Raw genomic sequence first — 15534 nt, 5'->3', positions numbered from 1 at the left:
CCTACTCAAGATCCACCAGCACCATCTATTGACATGAATATCACGGCCAATGATCTTGTCCAAATAATCACAAATAAGTTAGATTGCAAAAAAGCACCGGGATATGATAATATCTCACCCATCATGATAAAAAACTTACCCCTTTTGGCCATAAATTTTATCACAAGACTTTTTAATGCCATAATTAAATTTGGCTTTTATCCAACAGAGTGGAAAACATCCATGATTATCATGATTCATAAATCAGGTAAAGACCCCACGCTTGCCTCTTCATACAGGCCAATAAGCTTACTGCCATGCCTTTCTAAAACCATGCTAAAACCGTTCCTTGACGTTCAAAACTTAATACCGTCCCACCAGTTTGGTTTTAGGAAAAAACATGGAACTATTGAGCAAGTGAATCGTATAACGAATGAAATAAGACACGCATTTGAGCTCAGAGAACATTGTTCCGCGGTATTCCTCGATGTTAAACAAGCATTTGATAAAGTATGGCATAATGGACTCATATATAAGATACGCTATTCATTACCTGCAAATGTCCACTCAGTTTTAGAATCGTATCTGCATAATAGAAGCTTTAAAGTGAAATGCAAATCTTATACTTCTAATAATTTCCCAATAGAAGCTGGCGTTCCACAAGGAAGTGTTCTTGGCCCTATATTGTATGTACTTTACACATCTGATATCCCGATAAGTAGTTCAGTTATCACCACAACGTTTGCCGATGATACGGCAATTTTATGCCGAAACAGAAACGCTGTGCTAGCTTCAAACCAACTTCAATCTCACTTATATCGGGTGGAGAAATGGTTGTCAAAATAGCGAATTAAAATTAACGAACTAAAATGTAGACACGTCATTTTTACCTTAAATCGGAGTACATCTCCAACAATTTTTCTAAACAACATTCCCATACCACAAGCAGATAATATAACGTACTTAGGTATCCACCTAGACAGACGACAAACTTGGCGCAAACATATTGAAGCCATAAAAAATTCAGATGAAGCTTCAAGCCTCTAAGTTGCATTGGCTCATTAATAGCAGATCTTCCCTGTGCCTAGAGTATAAAGTACTCTTGTATAACAGCATCATAAAACCAATATGGACTTATGGTATCCAGCTATTTGGCAATGCTAGTGCTTCAAATATTGAAATTATACAAAATACTAAGAATTATCACTGGTGCCCCATGGTATATTAGGAATGAAAGTATACACCGAGATCTACAAATTCCCCTAGTTAAAGCTGAATTTGACAATATAAGAAAAAAATACAATAAAAGGCTGACAGAGCATGTTAATCCCTTGCAAGAAATCTCGCACTTCTATCCATTGCTTACCGCCTAAAAAGAGCTGACCGTCCAGCCGTTAATTAATATTCAACAGTTTGAAGTAAAAACCGCACCTTTCTTTTAGTAATCTGTTAAAATTGAACCACTTTCTTAAGAAACCACCTAACATTCACTCTAATGAAATTTAACCCATTAATCTAAGTGAGGTTCGTGATATAAGGTTTATTTATTTTATTTTATACAATGTATAATTAAAATAAAAATTTGTAACATTATGTAATTAGTTATAAGATTTTACAACTTATTGTTAGTCTCATTTTAAGAGAAGATGCAATAAATAAATGTATGTTTTAAAAAAAAAAAAAAAAAAAAAATAATTACCAGATCGTCATGATCTGGGGACCCTGCTATCCATTTCCAAAGTGTGCCTAGTTCGTTAATTCTTCTTTTTCTTCTATGGTTAGTCTTTTGTAATTGTGATAATATCGTGTCTATCAGATGTAGTTCTAATTGTATGTCTTAATTGTCAATCTGTGTCACAGATTTATTATTTTGCATTTCTAATCTAACAACGATGTTTTCGTTAATTTCATTTCTAGTTGCTTCTACTATTTCCTTAATGTATGTTAAATTTGTTATATGAAAAATGTCATCAAACTTTTCGTAAATTACTACATCGCCGTTGTCTACTAGTACGTAATCTTCTCTCGTGTAGTCAATTATTTCTGTTTTCGCGATTCCGAATAAAGTGATAAGTGCAATGATTAATCGGTCCATTGTCTGTAAAATTAAGTTCGTATATTATCTCTATGTACTATTCTGTTTCTATAATGAATTTTAACTTTCTTCCCTAGGTCTTCTTTTATTTTATGTTTTTTGTATTTTACATCTAACTTGTTTCTTTTACCTCCTACCTTTTCATAAATTGTTTCGTTAGGTTTATACGTTTTCAAACCTTTTAATTTGTCGTTTCTTTTTAATATAGTTTCTTGTGCTTTTGCTAATTTTTCTGGTATATCAGGATGGTCTATATTATTATATAATATATCTTGCGGTCTGTAGTTAGTAACCGTATGAATTGTCTTGTTATATTGTTGAACGGCTCTAAATATAACCTCTAAATCGTTTACAATACTAAATTCCTGTCTTAAGCATCTTGCTATTTCGATTACCGTTGAATGAACTCTTTCTACCTGTCCGTTCGTTGAACTATGCTGTGGGTCACAATAATAAATGTTAATACTCATTCGTTCCATTAATGACTTAAACTGAGATGTCGAGAACCCTAGTTCGTTATCTAAGGTAATTTGTTTTGCCTCTGGGAATGACTGGAAAAGTTCCAAAACTTTTTCATCGAGTTTTGTTTTATCTTCAATTTGTTTAATGAACAGATATTTAGAATAAGCATCAATACAAGTAAAGAATTTAAGTTTTTGCGCGAAAAAAATGTCGAGGTGGACTAGCTCTCCCTCCTTCTTGGGAATTGGTGCCCCACCAATTGGTACCTTTTGAGGCTTTCTATCATACTTATTTAATTCTTTAAAATGTTGGGCCATTTTGGGCCAATAATATGTGGTAAAGATTTGTTTTAAATTTTCCCTATAATTTCTGTGTGAACGTGTATGTGTTTGTTCTACTATTGCTTTTTGATCGTCCGCGTTAAGGACGTCTATTGGAAAATTCTTAGTGTACGTGAATTCATCTCAGTGAATGTTTCGATTAAATGGTTTTTAATTTCGTGAAGATCTTCAGGTGTGCAATAGATTGCAGTCACAACTTTGGGTTGAAGGTATTCCTTCAGAATTGTTAAAAGATTTTCGACTGTATCATATTCTATAATATGTCGTGTTTTATCGAAATTTGTAATTTGTTCATGTATCGTATATCTAGCTTTTGATAGTAGGATTTGCTGCTTAAATTGATTAAGTGGTTTTGTCGTTTCTTTTATGGTAGTGTTATCACTACTTTTTGCAGAGTGTTGTGTAGAGGTGATTGAAGAGTTTTCTGGAAGATGATTTAAATATTGCCGTGAAAGGGCGTCTGCCACTACATTTGTGGTTCCTGGTTTGTAGATAATTTTTGGTGCGAATTCTTCAACGAATGCAATCCATCTTTTTATCTTGGCGTTAGGATTTCGCGTAGATACGGCGAATGTTAAGAGTTGATGATCAATATGAATTTTTAAATCTGAGACCCCGTATACATTGTGACCGAAAAGCTTTCGGAAATTCTCATTTAAAATTCGCGCGCTGTATATTTTTCGATATTTTAAGTTTATGTAGTTTGGCAGCCACTGTTCCTATTACTATGCCAAAAATGAGCGCGACTCTGTCGGACAGTTCGTTTACGGCAGCTGTTGAAACCAGTTCACCTCAGTAGTGCGTTGCGAAAAAAACAATGGAAAAAAATATTGAACAAAGAGTTTGCATCAAATTTTGTTTTTCGAACGAAATTTCGTGTGCAGAATCGTTGCGAATGCTACAAAAGGCTTATGGGGAATCAGTTTTATCGAAAACTCAAGTTTATGAGTGGTACAAAGCCTTTCAGGACTGTCGTACGACCGTCGAAGACATGCCGCGTTCTGGACGACCTTCGACCTCTACCACCGACGAAAACATTGAAAAGGCAAAGGAAATCGTGTTCAAAAATCCTCATGTGAGTGTTAGAGAGATAGCACGAGAGCTAGGCATCGGTCGTGAGATGGCTCGTTTGATTTTGGTGGACAATTTGTGTATGCGACGTGTCAACGCCCGGCTTGTTCCGATTCACCTCAATTTGTTCAACATTATCAACGATTTTAAGGCCAAACATTCAATAAATACCATCGAACAGCCACCGTATTCACCTGATCTTGCACCGTGTGACTTTTTCCTGTTTCCCAACCTCAAATTACCACTCAGAGGAACGCGTTTTGAATCCATAGAAGACGTAAAACAGAATTCGCAGAGGGAACTCAAAGCCATACCGGAAAGCGCCTATAAAAAATGTTTTGATGATTGGAAGAAACGTTGGCATTTGTGTATCGCTTCTAATGGAGCATATTTTGAAGGAGATAAAATAAATATTGATGAAGATTAAGAATTTTGCGTTTTATTTAAAAATTTCCGGAAACCTTTCGGTCACAATGTAAGTAGTTTCGTAATGATTTTAGTGCCCACACTATTGCATATAATTCTTTTTCGTTTGTAGCATAATTTTGCTCTGTTTGATTCAGTGTTTTAGATATAAAGGTGATGGGGTTGCCGTTTTGGGTAAGTACTCCACCAATTGTCACGTTCGACGCGCCAGTAGTTAACACGAATTTTGAATCGTAATTAGGTTGTATTAGTTCCATTTGATTAACTAATAATTTTTATAGTTTTTCGAAGGCTTTAATTGCTTCTTCGTCTAGTTTTATTTCTATTTTCTTCGAGTTAAATGTAGATACTCTGCCATTCTCTCCGGCTAAATATTTCGTAAGTGGCTTTGTAACAAAAGCATATTCTTTTATGAACTTTCTATAAAAGCCTGTCATACCTAAGAAACTTCTAAGCTGTCTAAGAGTATGTGGTAAAGGGTATTCATTAATAGTAGTTACTTTAATTGGGTCTGTTTTTATAATATTATGGGCAACAATACAGCCTAAAAACTCAACTTCTTTTTAAAAAAAAACTTTGATTTTTCCAATGAAATTTTCATATTTGCTTCTTTTAAACGTTGTATTATTTTCAATAAATCTTCTTTATGTTGTTCAATGCTCTGTGAGTAAACTATGATATCGTCAATATATAAATGACAGATTTTTCCGATATATTCTCTTAATATATCGTCCATAGCTCTCTGGAATATGCTTGGAGCATTCTTCAGACCAAATGGCATTCATATATATTTGTACTTTCCATTGTTAACGGAAAATGCAGTTTTTCAATATCTTCGTCTTTCATCAATATCTGATGAAATCCAGATTCTAAATCGATTGTTGAAAAGTACTTCGACTTTCCCAAATTAGATAAAATTACATTAGTGTCTGGAATAGAATATTTATCCGAGATCGTTTTTTCGTTGATTTTTTTGAAATCGATTACCATGCGCAGTTTAGGGGTACCATCTGTATTTGTACCCTTTTTTGGTACAACCCATATGGGTGAATTATATGGGTTCTTACTAGCCCTGATTATACCTTCTTGAAGCATTTTATTTATTTCTTTGTTAACAAAAGAATTTACTGACAAGGGATAAGGGTACTGTTTACTCTATATGTGAGTTTCAACAGTAGTTCTAATTTCCGCTTTAACATCAGTTCTAAAGGGTGAATTCATATCGATATTGCCATGACCTTTCTGAATTTGCCGTTTGATATTTAGTCTCAGGCTTTTGATTGAGTCATCGTCATCAATATTGTTTAATTTAGCTTAGCTTGCTTTTTTTGCATGATTTTTTTTCGGTTGCTGCTTTGCAGCGTTTTTGCTTTTAGTGTTTATTTTATCGTTAACCTTGCAATTTTTTTGATTATTATTACTCAATTTTTTACTACGTTTTATGTATGTATTATTCACAGAGTGTGGAGTTGCTTTTGTTGGAGTTTTCTCTGTATCGTTCGAATCCATTATAAATTTTTCCATAAGTCCCTTATATCTCAAGACTTGTTTCTTAAAATCTATAGTTACGTTAGCTCGGCTTAATACATTAATTCCTATCAATATATCGCATTCTAAATTCGATATTTCATAAAATCTTGTCTTGATTCCGAAAATTTCTGCTTCATAGTAATATTTTATTATAGTGTATCCGTTTATTGTTTTTACTCGTTTATAAATTGCTAATTCTTGCTTATTTGCTAATATGCCTGGTCGGCAATAGCAGTTAGTTGCTCCTGTATCTATTAGTATACGGACTCGTTGGCCTCCAGGTTTAGTTCTGAAGATGTAGGGGAGAAAAGCACTCTCTTGAATGTTATTTATACGTTGATTTTTTACTACAGGGTGTGCACTTTGCTGTACACTCTCTAATGGGTGTTTCTGTGGCTGAGTTATTTGATTAGGTTGTGGATTGGGAACGAAGTTAGGGAATCCCTGGCGATGATTAAAAGTTGGCTTCCATGAGTTTTGGTTAAATGGGGTACGTATAGAATTCGGGTTATAGAAATTGCTTTGATATCTCGGTTGTTGATACCGTGGTCTTGGTTGTTGGTACTGTGGTCTTGGTCCCTGATTATTTTTCATCGATGGATCTACTTCCATTGGTTCTGGTTTCGGGAAATAACTTTTATTGTTATTAGATTATTTTGATGTCTATTTACATGGGTTGAGTTCGCATTTTTACTAAACATAATTGCGAAGTTAGTACGTAGTTGGTTTGATTCTAACTCTTGGGCTTTTGCTAAAGCATTAGGAAGGTCTTCTGGAGACAGTGAAAATAAGACGTTGAATAAGGGAGGATTTAATCCTGTTATAAATATTCGTGTATTGTTCTCACGATGCTTTTTATTTAATTCTGCGGTTAGAGGGTTACTATTACCGTATGTCATTATAGTTTTGTTTATTAGCATTGTTAGTTTTTTGTTTATTTCGTTATAGTAGTCCAAAATTGTCATTGAGCCTTATCTTAGGACACTTATTTCTTATTCGATTATATGTATTGGTCGCTTATCCGCATAAGCGAAGTCTAATCTACTGATTATTGCATCAAAATTCAAAACCGTGCCGTGGTTGGTCAATACGTCATTAGCGTCATCAGTTATTTTATTTTGAAGAATGGTTAAAGCGGCGAAGTATTTTCTACTACCGCGGGTGTATAGGTTAAGAGAATTATTTGCGGCTTCGCGCCAGCTCACGTAAGAGCCGTCTTTACCGTTAAATTGAGGGAGATTTTTGATTACATCTAAAGTTTCGTCACAGTGTATAGTCTCGTCTATTGTTTCAGTTTTAAATTCCGTTACGGTATTGACATCGACTAATGTCTGTATTTGTCTCTTCAGACCGTCAATTTCTAATTTTAAGGATGCTGTATTAGCAGCTATAAGACGTGTTACTAAGTCTGAGGTGAAAGTAGTGTTCTCGTTTGTAGTCATGTTTGAAAATTTTCCTGTTAGTTCTTCCAGATTTAAGGGTGGTTAACAATGTAATTTCAATATAGTTTTAATTTCAATATATTTGAAAAAAATATTTACAAAAAAAATTTTTATTTTTTTAATATAATTAAATAATAAAATATATAATATTTTTAGTAAAAATTTTTAATATAATTTTATGTTCATTTTTTAATTTTAAATTCAATTATATAATATTTAATATTCTTAATAAGATTTTTTTAATATAATTTTATGTTCGTTTTTTCTTCACGATGGCAATTCAAAAATAATAACAATAATTTAATTTGATTTTATTCATACAAAAATTGTTATGTTTTTTTTTAAACCTAACTCACATTTCTCCTGATGATGAGGATACTTGATTGTTGATGATTGGGTTCTATGCTGTCTAGGAATCCTTTTCTTCAGCTCCAGTTGGCAGCAAATAAATCATTTATTCGAAGCGGCTGATTATAGAAAGTCACTTTCTTATTAAATTATCTTAATGTCTTGAAATTAGTGTTTGTGACCGTACGATTCTTTATTATTGAATTTGGCTTGTTGTGATAAAATACTTCTTGGTTACTTTTAAATTTTCACCAACTTTGTAATACACTTTTTTAGTTCACCAAATGTTTTATTCAAATCACTTCCGATCATTTTCCGTACAACACTTTTTTTCAATGTCCCTGCTCGAGCGCCAATTAATGAGATAATAAGTCCCGTTATATTTTAAAAAATATTTTATTTAATGAATAGCATTTACATTTAACCATATTCTAACCGTACATGAATCTAATCTAAGTGAGCAATGCTCCTACTTTTATATTCAAAAAATCTGAGCTTACAAATAAAGCTTTTCACTCAAAGCTTGCTCAGATCATAATTTAAATTCTAACTTATTCTCTATATTTTCTCTTACAAAATAACTTTATGTTTTATACTTAACCCTACAAAGTGAGAGCAGGGGATAACATGCATGTCAAGCTGATTAAACAATTCAAATTTCGTTGCTTAAAATTTATGAACTCACATCACACTCTCTTCCCTGTCTCATCTATGGGATATATGATAGTATATATGATAGTGTAAATTGGGCCACAGAGTGATTTAATTTTTAATATTTTATTGTTTTGAATAGTTTTAATATTATATGATTTTGTGATGTTGGACACTTCTAATTCAAAATCTTTTGATTTAAAACATTTTAATTAAAATTTAATACATTTTAAATAAATTGAGTTAATTGCGGTATATACATACATACATTTTTAGTCGTTTCTTTTGACTACTTTATTTAAACTACAAAATTATACAAAACTATTTTCTTCAAACTACAAAATAATACAAGTTTACTCTAGGAAAATTAACCATCAACTAACTTTATGTGCTTTTAACTTTTCAGCATTGCCAGGTGTCTTTTTAATTCAAGAATGACAATTGGATATTTTCTGGGTTGCCATCTTTGTTGTACTGTCGCCACAGCACCCCCCTTCCAGTATTGTCTATTGTGAAAACTTCACCTGGTTTCTCTTTACGAGCGTGTGTGGGTTCTTCGTTGCCTCCTTCACATCTATTTCTTTAGTAATGAAAGCAGGTTTGAGCCTTTCTGCTGAAACTGTGGTCTCTTTTCCCTGGATGTCAATTACGAAAGTTCGGTCCGTTGGTCTACTGAGTACCTTAAATGGTCCAGTGTACGGTGGCTCCAACGGGCGACGAACAGAATCAGTCCTAAGCAGGACGTGTGAACAGTTGTAAAGGTTTTTTAACACAAATGAAACATTGTTCCGGTGATGTGTTGCGGGAGTCGTTCGCACTAATCGCATGTGTTTGCGAAACTCTTCTATGAAAATCTGCGGGCTGGTGCATTGTTGGTCATCCTCAACAAACTCGTTCGGTAGTCGAATCGGGGAGCCATACAGCATCTCAGCAGTTGAAGTTTGCAGATCTTCCTTGAAACACGTTCGTAGGCCTAGCAGGACTGTTGGTAGTAATTCTGTCCAGGATTCTACTTCGTGACACATAAGTGCTGCTTTTAAAGAACGGTGCCAGCGTTCAATCATACCGTTTGCCTGTGGGTGGTATGACGTGGTGTGGACGTGTTTTGCTCCTATCATTTTGGTCATGGCTTTGAAATAAGCTGATTCAAATTGTAGGCCCCGGTCCGTTGTTATGGTTTGCGGGCATCCAAATCTCGCCACCCAGTTTGACCAAAAAACAGATACTATGGTGTTTGCGGTAATGTCTTTTAAAGGTATAGCTTCAGGCCACCTTGAAAAACGATCAATCATTGTTAAACAATAGCGATACGCTTTATCCATTGGCATCACAATGATGTCGATATGTACATGGTCGAAACGGTTGTCTGGCATGTCGATTTTAATTGGCCGAAAATTATTGTGTCTGTGTATTTTTGCTCGTTGACAGGGTAAGCAATTTCGCGCCCATTCAACTATGTCAATTCGCATGGAATGCCAGACGCATTTTTGTTTTATCTGATGCAGGGTTGATCTTCCACTGGGGTGTGACATGCCGTGAATTGATGCGAAAACTTTATGACGCAGAGAAACTGGCACGTATGGCCGAATTGTTTCTGTAGACACATCGCAGAACAAAGAATTTTTGTCGCTGAACACAATTGCTTGCAGTTTCAAAGATGTTTCCCCGTGCAACAGTGTTTTTAACTCTTGATCGTTTTGTTGTTCCTCTGCAACGGTTGATAAACTGACAGCAGTTGGCAGCGATACAGCTGAAATGCGAGAAAGAGCATCTGCCACAGCATTGTTACTTCCAGATAGGTGTACAATGGTTGTTGAAAATTGGGAAATATAATCGAGATGGCGGAGTTGTCGTGGTGACGCCTTCAATGGTTTCTGTTTGAAAGCATATATCAGCGGTTTGTGGTCCGTTTTAATGACGAAGACTCGTGCCTCTAGGAGGTGTTTGAAAAAACGAATGGCGTTATAGATTGCTAATAATTCTCTATCATATGCGCTGTAATTTTTTTCAGTTGCTGAGAGTTTTCTCGAAAAAAATGCGAGTGGTACCCAAGTGCCCTGGTCATATTGTTCTACGGCAGCGCCAATAGCAACGTCAGATGCATCACAGATAAGTGCCAGCTCAGCATCAAGTGTTGGATGTGCAATTAGTGCAGCATTCGCAACGCTGTGTTTACAGTTATTGAACGCATCGAGACTTTCGGGAGTCCAAGAGATTTTTCGTTTGTCATTCTTTTTGATGTTGCGATAAGTGTGGTATACAACGCTGGTAGCAATTCAGAACACCTAGAAACCGTGCTAGGTCACTGACTGTGTCAGCTTGTTTTTAATTCACTATTGCTTCAATGCGGTCCTGTGGTGGTTTAATGCCATTCTTGCTGACCGTGTAGCCCAGAAAGAGAATTTCCGATTTACCAAATTGACATTTATTGACATTTATCCTGATTCTATGTTGGTGCAAAATGGTAAACACTGTTCGGAGATGACGTTCATGTTCCTCTATGGACGTTGAAGCTATGAGAATGTCGTCAATATAGCAATACACGAAATCAAGGCCTCGAAAAATTTGGTCCATGAAACGTTGGAATGTCTGCGTCGTGTTTTTCAATCCGAACGGCATGTACTGGAACTCAATCAGGCCAAAAGGTGTGCTCACAGCAGTTTTTTGAATGTCGTCCTCTGCCATTGGGATTTGGTAATATGCTTTCACCAAGTCGAGTGCTGAAAACAGCGTTTTGTTGTATAACTTTTCCGCAAAATCATGCACATGAGCGATAGGATACCTGTCCGGTATCGTTATTGCGTTCAATTTTCGATAGTCGCCACAAGCACGCCAGCCACCATTATTTTTCGCCACCATGTGTAGGGGACTTGCCCATGGACTTTTTGACAAACGGCAAATACCTTGGTCCAGTAATAGAGTGATTTCGGCTTTTGCCACAGCAAGTTTCTGTCCAGATAACCTTCTGGGACGATCAAATACAATGTTGCCTCTTGTTTCAATTTGATGAGTCACCCCATGCTTTTGAGTGTCGTGAAGTGACTGTTTCAACACTGGTCGTGTAATATTAACGAATTCTTTGAGCAGATTGCTGAACTTGGCTGTCTCATCTATTGTAGATATGGTTGATGGCGGAGAAGCTGAAAGATCACCTCGTGTGTTAAGCTTCGTCGTCATGTCTTTAAGCTGTTTGCTTCTTAGATCAACTAACAAATGAAAATGGTTTAAGAAATCAGCACCAATAATAGCAACTTCGACATCAGCGATGATAAATTGCCACCTAAATGATCTCCGTAAACCTAGGTCTAATTCCATTGTGTTGTTGCCAAATAAGGTAATGAGAGTTCGGTTCGCTGCGTATAGTTGGAGCTCTCCTTGTGTTGTTTTGAATTTCACCAAATGCCGTGGCACTACTGATACAACTGAGCCCGAGTCAACCAAGAAACGAAAACATGATTTGCGATCGACGACAAAAAGACGTTCACTATTTATGAGTGGTTGTTTTTCTGCTACTGATGAATCACTGGTTATGTGGTCAAGTTGTTTGCTACTGCCGTCAACCAGTGTGTTTGACGACAGCTTTTTAAGTTTAAAGGTGTCCATCGTGAGCAGCTTGGCTTGCACTTGGTGGCACCGTCCCCAAACTAGGTGTGATAGTAACACAATTTGCCATGACCTCGCTGTTGACCATTGACATCGCTTACAGTTTTGAGTGAGCGCGATCGAGAACTGTTGCGACTCGTGATTGGTTTCCTGAGTTGGCTAACTTCAACTTGCAGCTTTTTAACCTGGTCGGTCAGTTGTTGAACAGCTGTGTACAAATCATTATGTGCTGTGCTGCACACAGTTGTCGTGGCCTGCTTAGCCTGTGGCGATACTTCACACATGTACATTGCGTTTGTTGTTGAAGCCTCCAGCATCTTATCAGCTAACTTGGCAAGTTTATTTAGATCATCCTCTTCCCAAATTGCCAATACCGGACGAATCGATTTAGGCATTTCGCTGAGAAAAAGCGTACGAATACTTTGTTCGCTATTTGGATCCGGTGCAAGACGTCTCATGTTCGAAAGTATTTCCGACGGCTTCATACCCGTAGTATATCCACCTTGTAGTAGGCGCCTCAACTTGGATTCGGCTGATTCCGCAAATTTCCCCAACAGACATGCCTTGAGTGTTTCATATTTATTGTTCGTTGGGGGATTTGTAATTAGATCTTCTGCAACCATCACAATGTCTTCATCTAAATTTACTGCCACCTAATCGAATTTGTCTGTGTCTTCTCGAATATTATTTAAACGAAAGACTCGTTCCAGTTACGCAAACCATACTGATGGGTTGGTTTTATTGAAGTTCGCGACTATCACATTGTGTCTCATGTTCATTTTAGTGGAGTCTACTTATGAATTTGCAGTTTGTTCTGCGTTTACCGCCATGTTGTCGTGTGCCTGTCTGGAACGCAGCTTGCTCGTGTACTCTTGCATAAGATGCACTGCTTTGTAGTGTTTTTGCTCGATTTTCCAACGGAGTCACCACCTTAGCTGTTCCAAGTACTCATGCTCTGCAACTTGTGATGACGATGTGCGTGTTGGATAAGCCCGTTAATAGTTTAAGTGAATGTTGTTTAGCGTTTCTAAAACTAATGTTACTTTGCCCTTTTTTCTTTTTTTAGAAAAATTAGTTGTGTAAGTTTTTTACTTTGCGCGTCGGGGTCACCACTTTAGTCGTTTCTTTTGACTACTTTATTTTAACTACAAAATTATACAAAACTATTTTCTTCAAACTACAAAATAATACAAGTTTACTCTAGGAAAATTAACCATCAACTAACTTTATGTGCTTTTAACTTTTCAGCATTGCCAGGTGTCTTTTTCCTTCAAGAATGACAATTGGATATTTTCTGGGTTGCCATCTTTGTTGTATTGTCGCCACACATTCATTCACATGTATATAAAAATATGTTTACTGAAAGAGCAAACCAACAACATCAACAACAGATATTAAATCGTATTTCCATTGTATACTTCTGCATTTTTTAGCATTACTTTCCAGAGTCGAATAGTAAACAGCAAATAACATTATCGTGAAATGTAATGTGTTTATACTGTTTCTTATGTTGGTTTGCTTTTTTGTGATTTTTCAACAGGTTAAATATCGCTGATATCCATGTTAATATAAGTCTATAGATATTTACCATAGAAAAAATATATACATTATATAAAGTACATTAATGTATATATTTTAAGAAGAATATATTTTTTGCTATATTTCTATATATTCATGGAAATATATTTAAATAAATTATTGTAAATAGTAATTATTGTAAGTAATAATTATTAATAGATCGTAATAATAGATCGTAAATAGTTCGTAAATTATATAAGTTATTATGTAAGATTAGATTTAAGAATAAATGCAATGTTTATAATAAATTAATGTTTTAAACTTTAATAATAAAATATTTTAAAAAAAAAATTGGTCTTTATTAATATACTTCATATCATTGCTACTACAGGGCATAGTACTGTACTACTGCCGGTGCTTACTAACCTCATAATAGGCAAACTTCATATATTTGTATGAGACCAGAATAAAATTTTATCAAAAATCAAATTCATAATAATTTGAAACTACTTGTGCATTGCATGCACACGAAGCCAGTCATATATTTTAGGAAAAATATACAAACACAAAGACTATGCATTAACTTCAGAAATATTGTTTCACCTACTCTTGCGTACGAAATCATACAGTAAGTGTGCAATAACAATGAAGAAAAGATGTGCCTTTTGTCTGTTGTGTTGGATAACTAAGGCAAATTGTTGTTGGAAACTTCGAGCATTGAGTAATACTACATTCGCACATGTCAACTGACCAAACGCATTTTCAATTACACGACGACATTTAGAAAGTCGGTAATTGATGTATTTTTCTTTATTTGGCTGATTTAGTTTATAAGGGTATGGTTTCATAATGTACCGCGATAAACGGAACGCCGAATCGCCAATAACTACGACGGGTACCTGAACGCCTCCCATTACCTTTGATTGTCGAGAGTAGATATCACTGAATTCATGAAATTTATTCAATGTACTTCTTTCAAGGATATATGAGTCGTTGTTTCTTCCTGCAGACCCCATATTAATATAGGTAAATTTTGACCTGAAGAAATAAACAAAAGAATAATAATGTTTTATTTATTTATTTATTTATTTAAATGCATTAAGGGACAACCCTTTTTATTGCAGTATCTTGAAGCTAATTTAAAGAATTAAAATAAAAATAAAAAATACAATAAAATAAATGAAGTAATTAAAGTTTTCAGAGAATAATAGTAATAGTAATAACATAATAGTAATAACATACGTAAAAAGTATTAAAATTATATTTACTGATTAACAGCGAAACAAAAAGAAAACAGCATGAAATATTTAAATAACAGAATTTAAGTTAATAACAAACAAATTACAATAAACTTAATTATATAGCAGCAAAAAACAACCAAATCAATGAATAAAAAAAAGGAAAGAAATTAATAAAGACAAATAAACGTGACGTTAACCCAGTTCATTTTTTAACAGTTTCTTAAAAACACTCGGGTTAACTGCATTTCTGGTTGTGCTTGAAAGAGCATTCTATATTCTAACAGACTGAATAAAGAAAAACTTAGTAGTGGAGGCAAAACTAAATCTGGGAATGATGAAAAGACGAGATCTAGTTAGCTTCAAGCAATCAAAAAGGTACTTCGGCGTAGTAGTGGATAAAAGTCTGAACAAAAATAAGCATACTCGAAACTGCATATATTGTTCAATATCACACCCTGGAATCACATTTCTATAAATACCTAAGTGTTCGAAGCGTGTAAGGCCAAAAGCATATCGCGTGCAGCAGTTTACTAGGCATCGTAACTTATTGAGGGATTCAACATCAAGTTTTGAGTACACTAAAGAGGAGTACATAACAATAGGAATAATTAGTTGTTTTACCAACAAAACACGCATGTCAGCAAGTGTATACTTCACAGAAAGGTTCAGACCTCTTAAACATGCAAAAGATTTTCTAATAACTTGGTTAACATGTTCGCCAGCATGCAGATTAGTGTTCAAATGGAAACCCAGACATTTTACCGAATTAGTATATTTAATAATTGAGTTGCCAAGTGGTACAGATGGCAAGAAATCAACATTAATAT

At 35.0% G+C, this 15534-nt stretch overlaps 1 pseudogene; it reads right to left on the bottom strand.

The window, feature by feature from the left end:
* LOC119665972 overlaps positions 1 to 14482 on the bottom strand; it is a 103607-nt pseudogene extending 89125 nt beyond the window's left edge.
* Between the last annotated feature and the right edge of the window lie 1052 nt (positions 14483 to 15534).

Source organism: Teleopsis dalmanni, chromosome 1 (genome assembly GCF_002237135.1).
Source record: "Teleopsis dalmanni isolate 2A chromosome 1, ASM223713v2, whole genome shotgun sequence".
In the NCBI taxonomy this organism is placed as follows: Eukaryota; Metazoa; Arthropoda; class Insecta; order Diptera; family Diopsidae; genus Teleopsis; species Teleopsis dalmanni.
The sequence above is the reverse complement of the archived record's forward strand: the minus strand, read 5'-3'. Positions and strand labels throughout refer to the sequence as shown.